Here is an 8,682-nt window from a genome sequence, read left to right on the forward strand (position 1 = left end):
AACAAGCCTGGCAGAGCTGAAAAACCCACATGGCCATGTTGTCATATAGAAAAACGTGCAAACGTACGTTCAAGGTCACTCTATGACACAAATGGGAGACTCCAGGAGAGAACCAAAAAACAGCTAACACACCCACTCCAGCCAACCTCTCATACCCAGAGGTGTTACAGCTTCCATTTCCCTCTGCCCGCTGTTCTTGGAGAAACACAACATGACAGCCAAAGGAGCCACTAAATGAGTTCACCGACCAAACATGTTCTTTGACATTAAAGCAGCTCATGGATAGTAGCCATATTGTTTTTGTTTATTTTTAATATTTCTTTTTTGTTTTTGTTTTACAACTCGTGATTTGATTTCATACTTGAGTGAGTAAGCTGAATGTTATCCGGAAACTCATCTCTTCTGCTGTCTGTCCCAATCTCATGCATTTCCTCGATCTCTTTGTTTTCTCCCCCTCCTCTGACAGCCGTACGAGTTTGGGAGATAGGTTTGTCTTGTCTGAATTTGTACATTCAAAGCAACCTATACTAGGAAAAAAAAACAAAAAAACCTCTGGATTTAACTTAAATCCCACATGAAAAGATCCAGCGAGCTGTCACCATTTAATCCGCAGTGAGGAAGGAGAAATTATGTTTCTCGCTGAATCTTCAAATATTTTAGATATTAAAACCACCTTGTTCTATTGAGAAAAAAAAAAAAAAAAGCCATCTGCACTGAGGCAGATATAGCATTCTCTGTGAAGGCTTATAGATGTGGTCCTCCAACTGGTTACATATTAATTTTTTAATTTTGCGAGGATCATTGTCAGGCGGCCTGAGATTTGGTGGTGCAATCCACCGGTGGGAGGTGCAAGTTCAATAGCACATTTATTTATTTCATTCCTAACACAAGGGAACCATTAAGTCGGTGGCTGGCAGGTGAATTTCCTTTTAGATGAAATAAATGCAGCATAGGAAATGTATAAATAAAAAAAAAATCATAAGCCTGTTTAAATTTTATAGCATTATTCAGTTGATTCAGACCTGCTATTATAACAGAGTGCATATAGGAACAAATGTATTACAATGAGTAATTCCCTCGAGCATGGAGGAGGATACAATTTAAACACTTTGCATTTAATAATTCTCCAAATACCTCATATTTATACTAATTTTATTCTGACACCAGCCTGGATAAACGTTTTTTTTTCTTTTCCTTTTTGAAAGCTGCAATGAAATATTTAATTTCCCTTCTATCAGAGATAAGATATAATATATATATCACTGGAAGGGCTGCAGAAATCAAACAATGTTCGAGCCGCTACAGGCACTTTTATATGTTTGAATTATCAGCTTATTAAAGTTACAAACTTCCACGTAGGTCAGCTGGTGTAGCTACAGGCACCCGCATTCCAATGAAAAGTGAAATGTCAACATGCATTTACAATGCTGCTGCTAACACTAGATTTAATGGCAGTGCTTGCTTTTAAGAGTCCTTTATGGGCAGTTATTGGAAAAACAACTGGATGACCTATGGATTGCAATACTGAAGCACTGATTGCTTTCAAGACAGTAAAAATGCATTTGGAGTTTTGTGAAGTGCGAACATATATTAAGATGGCGAGCCTTTATTAATCAAAAAAAAAAAGTTTTGCTGCAGCAGTGTGAACTGGTTGTCTTTTTGATGTGTTTACACTGAGGTTGATGTTAATGCCAGCGACAGGTGAATTTTTCATCCAAAACATGTATCTTCGGTGAGCCGGAATTCATCCAGTGCATCGCTATTCTGAACATGCATTGCTGTGTATTTCCTGAAAAGTAGAGACAGAATGTCACAGCAGATTTGGTACGATCCATCAAAGAGCGAGCAATCAAAAGCCATTTGTGTGTGTGTGTGTGTGTGTGTGTGTGCGTGTGCGCACATTTCTGCTGTCCGTCCTCTTCCTGTTGACATTTCCATTACCATCCCTGCCCCACCTAAAAATAATGTATTTTTTTTTTCTTTCCAGTCGCTGCATCGCAATTATAACCACACGAGCATTCACACGCGTCTACATGCACACACACCGACATACGTGCAAAGTGCCCTGCAAAAACCCAGCTGCTGTGAGCCGTTTCCGTTTCAGTGCTTTCACACGTTTTCTGATTCACAAGACATCACTGAGTTTACACATACAAAGAGGAAGCCAATCCAGTCAGAAGGCCGGGCAAATTGGAGGCTTCTAAATGTAAGTAACCCGTCATATTGATAAATAAGCAACCATAGGTCTTGCTGCGGTCACCGTGAAAAATCAACCTGGATTGAGTATTGGAGTGATATGACTCCACAGAGGGCTTTTTCACTAATTGGAAGACCCATTCTCAAACAGATGATTGGTTTCCCGGGCAACTGAATGATTGCTGCCTCCGTTTAACCTGTTGCAGTTTCCTCTATGAAGTGGGCACGCAGCTTGTGCTCGAGTCGGATCAATGCGGGGACTAATGAGTTATTCACATGCATGTGCTCACGTTAATCACGGATTGGGATTGGAATAAAGGAAAAAAACAAACACAAATCGGCATGTTCCTTACAAGCAAACACGTAAGGACACGGAGGAACACCCGTTTTTTTTTCCTTGAGATTTACAAAGCATTGTCAGCCTCATGGCACAGATGGACCGTTGCTCCCATCAGAATCATTAGTGCTAGGCAGGCCATCGATATTCACGGTAGCACACATTAATCATCGCTGATCATTAAAGTCCTGTTGTGAAATGGTGGAAGAGCCACCTGCGGTTATAGTCCCCCAGAAGAACTCGCAGGCATGTTTACATAATGCTTCACTCTGATCCATCTGTAAAACAACCTGCTGCAGACCTGTGTCAGGCAGGTGAAAGCTTCGTTAGTTGTTCAAGCAGGATACAATGAAGACTCCCTGCCTTTAGTAATTGCAGTAATAAATACCTAAAGAAATGATATTTGCAGAAGCATGCAGAAATCCCAATCTCCTCTGGTAATTTATGCACAGACCAGATTGATAGAGCCAACTGTCACGATTTTTCATTTAACCAGGGGAGCGTTTGAGAGGAGGAGATGGAAATGATCGGGAATTAAGAAACTTTAACCTTAATGAGTTTTACTTTGGTCTGCTTTATGTGCGATTGTGTTTCTTCTTTTGAATTTAGTCCACTGACTGTCATCTATTGGGAATGCTCAGTAAAGAATATAGAGAATAGATACACAGGTAAAAAGATTTACAAGAAATCTATTTGTTTTTGTGTTAGTTTCATTCATCACTGAAACAAAGATAAATAATGTTACCCTTTGCAGCAGTTAAAATGCCATAAATTGCAGGTTTTCAGAAAAAAGTAAAGTAAGCATTTTGGTCTCAAAAGGCATGACGGCAAAAAAAAAAAAAAAAGCAAACATTAAATGATGCTCAGACGCAGTTAAACAAATTAAGTACAGTTTTGTTTTTAAATTGCTGGTTTTGTGATTTTTGTTGTTGATTAGTAAGTGAGGTGTCAGCACAGCAGGTTGGCAGCAGAAAGCACAAAATTAAGGAGAGACATTAAGTTAGAATAATTTTTTTTTTTAAAAAGGCACATGAAATCCTACTATGCTAGTGCATGGCCACTTTCATAATGTTTGTTTCCGACAAAAACCCTTTTCTTTTAGCTGGAACAGCTTTAAACACGACTCGACTAATCTGAGCAAACACGATTTTAGCCAGCTCAAATTATTCGGCCAGTTCTCACACATCTAACCTGGTTCGTCTTGGTACAGTTAAATATTTGATTTGTTATTCTTGGGTAAATAGACATTGTTGTTTTTTTAAATGAGATTTTACTTTCAAATGAAGGCAGATTAGAAAGGGGACATTTATACAGCTGCTGTAATAATGGCTGCTGTAGTAATTTCAAGTTTAGAAATCAACTTCAACCTATTTGATGTGAGATGAAAACCATTAGATCTTATTGGTTGGTCTCAAATAGAAGATTTAAGGCATTTTGAAACCAGGAATTGAAATCCAAGGTTCTGCAAAACTGCATTAAAGCATTTGAATAATTTGTCTATAATTAAAAACTGAATGACTCCCAATTAAAATACTGTTTCAGTCTTATACAGATTACAAAGTAAATACATTTCATGTTTGGGTGATAATGTCATAATAAAATGTCATGTATACAATTTCTGGTTCTATTTGTCTTATTACACTCAGAAACACCGAGTTGAATGCACTTCTTCCCTCACTGTATTCTTATATTATATATATAAAAAAAACTTGCATTGCTTATTTTAACAGACTCTTTTATTTTAGCCTATTATTTGAGAGGTTCAGACAATGAAAATTAAATTGTGAAAATTTCCACAACAGATGTTTTTTTCAACAACATACGCGCTTTCATCCGATTCCTCACTGCATCAACATTTCTCAGTCTGTCTAAATGAAGAAGTCCCTTGTTGCTGTTTGGGTTTCATCTTGAAAAGTCTTGGTCGCCGTCCACCTAATTTTACATAATCTTGAATTTTGCAGGTGTGGACTTGCAGTTGTTGCTTTGGCGACAGCTCCGGATCCATTTTAAGCAAGGTTCAGAGAACTGAAGAATTCAGGCATGTGTTCAACGGTCGACAATCAAATCAAGCCATCTTTGAACGGGACCATGGTCTTACACTCCTCAGATACAGATACAGTCCCACAATTTGGAAATCAATTTAATTGCCGGGCATCTGAAGAAGGGGAAAACATTACTTTTGCTTGTCACTCTTCATCAGTAGAATCATATTTCTGTTACTTATATTTCAAATATATTTTCAAAGCTGGGGTGGACAGGGATTTTTATTTTGCATAATTGGGGAGGATAATTTCAAATAACTTTTGATCGTGTTGCATTCAACTTCTGCATCTCCTCCTGGCTGTGTATTCAGGCTTTAGAAAATGTAACCCCTGGCGGACACTCATGGGAGGGCGTTCCTATTGGCTGTTCTACAGATACAAGTGTGTGTCCGCCTCATATGAAGCCTGCTTCAACGGTAGAACATCCTGGAGAACAAGTTGCTGTTTCAGAATTGGTAAAAACTGGGAAACGTCGAGTCCCCTAAATTCTACTCCTCTCCCTGGATGGGGACGACATCCTACATCGCACTCACCCTGAGGTGAGAACATACAAGGAGGGTTTTTGATAACAACGCCCATCTTGCGTGGGCAAACGCTGGTCCACAGAAGTCCAGGCAACGGCGGACTTCGTATGCCATCGGACACTCGCAGAGAAGCCGTGGGCAGAGCAACAGAGGTCCGAGGCGCTGAACCAGCCTAAAGAAGAGGGGTAAGCTGACAACCAACCAACAACTCCAACGTGCACTGTTGAAAGTGGATCGGGCAAATGACCCTCGGTAACTCAAAGTGGAGTGCAGGTGCTCGCCGGGGCAGGCGGGCGGGTAAGCAACCGTTGTTTTGAGGTACTCATCTGTTGGAAGAGGCTTAGGGAAAGAGGAGGGCTGTATTTTTAAATTCTGGAGTTTTTTTTTTTCTTTTTTTCCCAGAGACAACGGCCTCCCTAGCATTAATCTTACAAAAAGGTGTCAGTTATCTAAAGTGCATTTTAACACCACCGCCATGTACTAAGCTCCAGATTGTTTGTGTACAGGAAACCAAAGGGGCCTTTGGCCTAAATAAAACGCCTCTGCGTGTCTCTGTCATCCAAACGGATGGCCTTATTCTTTGATGCAATAATGGCAGTGTTGTGTTGGATGGAGAGAGGCATGGATTTTATTAGAAGGAAGTTGCGGCTTATGAGATCCATTCAGCAGAGGAACACCTGCAGTGTGGGCAATGGCCATCAGCGGGGCAAAAGTGCTGTACACTACCTCTCAACCGTGTAGGTTTCAAATTACTGTTCATAGCTGGGCACTCTTTCTGCACGCTAAGCACATTTATACACACGATACTCATCAGTTTGGTCCCTCGTTCAGGTCGTAATGCTAATCAAGTGAGAGGAGGGAGAAGACGGCGTCTCTCCCTGCTGTCTGTCAGGGCTGTTTACACCAGTGTTTTAAAGTCGCTCCCAAAATGAACACACAAATGGCTGCAGTCTACCATCAATCATCCTCCCAACCCCCCAGTATGTGCGGATGGCAGCTCTGTGTGACTCCATACACTGCGGAGCCGCATGCGGCTCACAGTAAGGTTATACAAAACAACCATATTCCTGCAGTTCATTACACGCTTCCCTGGAAACTAGAATAACAATAACCAATGCTGCATGTTTGATCTTCATTATCTTTTTGATAGATTCCCTTTTTACTCGTTGTTTCCGTTCTCGCCGAGTAGTTTTTCTCCTCTCTCCTGTGTGTTTCCTCTCCTCTCCACAGAAGACAAATCCACCAGTTTTTAGATGAGATTGTGGTAAAAACTGAATGACCGTTTCATATTGATGATAATTGTGTTGTACATAAATTGTCTATGTGGATTATTTGCAATTGAAATGAAGGGAGCGGGGTAGTTAACAGGCTGGCAATCTGCTCTCCTCCATAATACACACATCCAGAATGAGTATTTCCTCTGACTGAAAGCTGTTCGTCTATGAAATAAAAGAAACAGAGTGACCTATTAAATTGTATTATGTTAATCGTGGAATTAGAAGCAGACTGTGGAATACCATCACATTCATTATTGTCCCAATAACATATTATTCTCTCTGGAGGGGATGTTTTACATTTTTCTCTCACTGGGGACTGAAATGCTCTCAGATGGTTCTGGGAAGGCTTACTGGTGAATTTGTTGAAATCCATAAAGAAAACCTTGTCCAGAAAAAGGCTGAAAAATAAATCAATCTGACTAAAAGCCTTCTATTTATTTACTCTGTGTGACTATCTGTAGCGATTTGCGCCATTTGTAAGCCATGTCTCAATTCTGTCAAAAGAGAAAGCTTTCCTTGCTCCTCTGAAGTGTGTCCAAAAAAACAGGGGTGATAACGAGGGCCTGGCTTCTCTCTCTTTGTCCTGCGGGCCATTAGCGGGAAAGGCTGTTTGCTGGATCTCGATTCTGAGAAATGACTATTTCTGCCTCTATTGGCTTTTTCCTTTTTTGGAGCCGGGAGACGCTTGTTGCCGGGTCCTCCCCGCTGGCTTCAAATGGAGGGTGTAAAGATTGAGCAAGTGCCATCGTTCACGACTCTGGCGAAAGGATTAGCAAGGTGAGAAAGTGTGAGAGGGGTTGTTGAGCCTGATCAGAATCAAAGAAGAACTGAGGTAATGAGGGGGATTCGATCAAAGGAACTGGGCCGCTCTTACAACAAAGAGGTCTTAAAGCCCACAGCAGTCAGGAGACAGATACAGATACTCAACCAAAGCCACATTAGCGTGGGATTCAGGAAGGCAGCCAAATGACTCGATACCTTTTTTTCATTTATTTTTTTTTATAGTAAGACATAACAACACACTGATTCCACTAGTATATCTTCATTTTCTAAAGATAAAAACATCACTTTTCTTTCCTACTCATGAGAAAAAAATCACAACAGCAATTTGAATTGTTTCAGGCCAAACCAGTGCTGTTGCCCATCACTCATACAGCTGGTTGAGTTCTTGTCATCTCCCTCCCCTGCTTGTGCAGTGTATTTTCATAGTTCAATAGTCCAAATTGGATATTGTTTATGATGCATGATATTGAAAACAGACAGACTCCGGAGGGACCGGATGGTGGTCTCGTCAACCGACTGAACAAGCTAACAAACGGATCCAAGTGATTTTTTTGTTGTTGTTGTTGTTGATGCTCGGAGACATGTAGCTCCCCGAGCACAACAAAGGGACATTCATTCTATATTTATGACACCACTGAAGTGTCAGAAATATTGATGACCCTGGGCAGAAATTAGTCTGCTTGTCAAAACAGAATAGTGCAAATGCAGGGTTTTCTTTTCATCCGGCGCGGCACTCGCAGCCTCTCATCGTGTAACCAAAAATTGTGACTGAACAAGCACAAAGCCCTGACACACTGGATCTTTGTCAGTCTAAATTTAAACTAAGCACATCTGTCACTTTGTCTCACTGATACACACAAAAAAATGCTCCAAGGTTACGGAAGTTACTTGCTTAATTGATGCGAGACAAGTTATTTTCTGTTATTGCCATCAGGGAATTTCAGTATCAGCGTGAATCTGTCACTAAATGCAAATGTAGAAACAAGCGAGACTAAAGTGATTGTTTTCATCTGTGATCCAGGCAAGAAGCTGCCAAAGTGTTCAAGGGGCCGACACACCCTCCTTTGTTTATGTTTACTCCGCTAACTGAGTTAGAAAACTCTAATCCAAAATCACTTTTCGCAGGGCCGGACTTGTAAGTAACAGATGAAAGCATTGATTCCCATCTTGGATCGATTCCTTTATTTCCCCGAATCAAAGTTCACCATCAAACTCTTAACCGCAAGCAGCCAGGCCAGGCGGAGAAAACAATCAAAAAAAATAACAACGGAGAACATCAGCGCCCAGAGAAGACAATGGCAATTGATCAGGCGTTCGGCGAGAGAGGTGGCATCTCTCCTATCAGATTCATTAGTTTTCTGGCCGCTCTGACATTTCCATTTGCACACTCCAATTGACAAAATAAAATACCCGTTCGGCTCTCATCCCTCAGCTCCACGCCGAGTAATCACTCCTCCGCTGCATCATACACTCTCACCCCCTCTACCCCCCCCACCACCACCACCACCACCATCACGTCCCTC

This window comes from Brachyistius frenatus, unplaced genomic scaffold (assembly GCF_029030835.1).
Source record: "Brachyistius frenatus isolate BFR_SWC_R1_liver_20210118 unplaced genomic scaffold, ASM2903083v1 Contig_81, whole genome shotgun sequence".
Taxonomy (NCBI): Eukaryota; Metazoa; Chordata; class Actinopteri; family Embiotocidae; genus Brachyistius; species Brachyistius frenatus.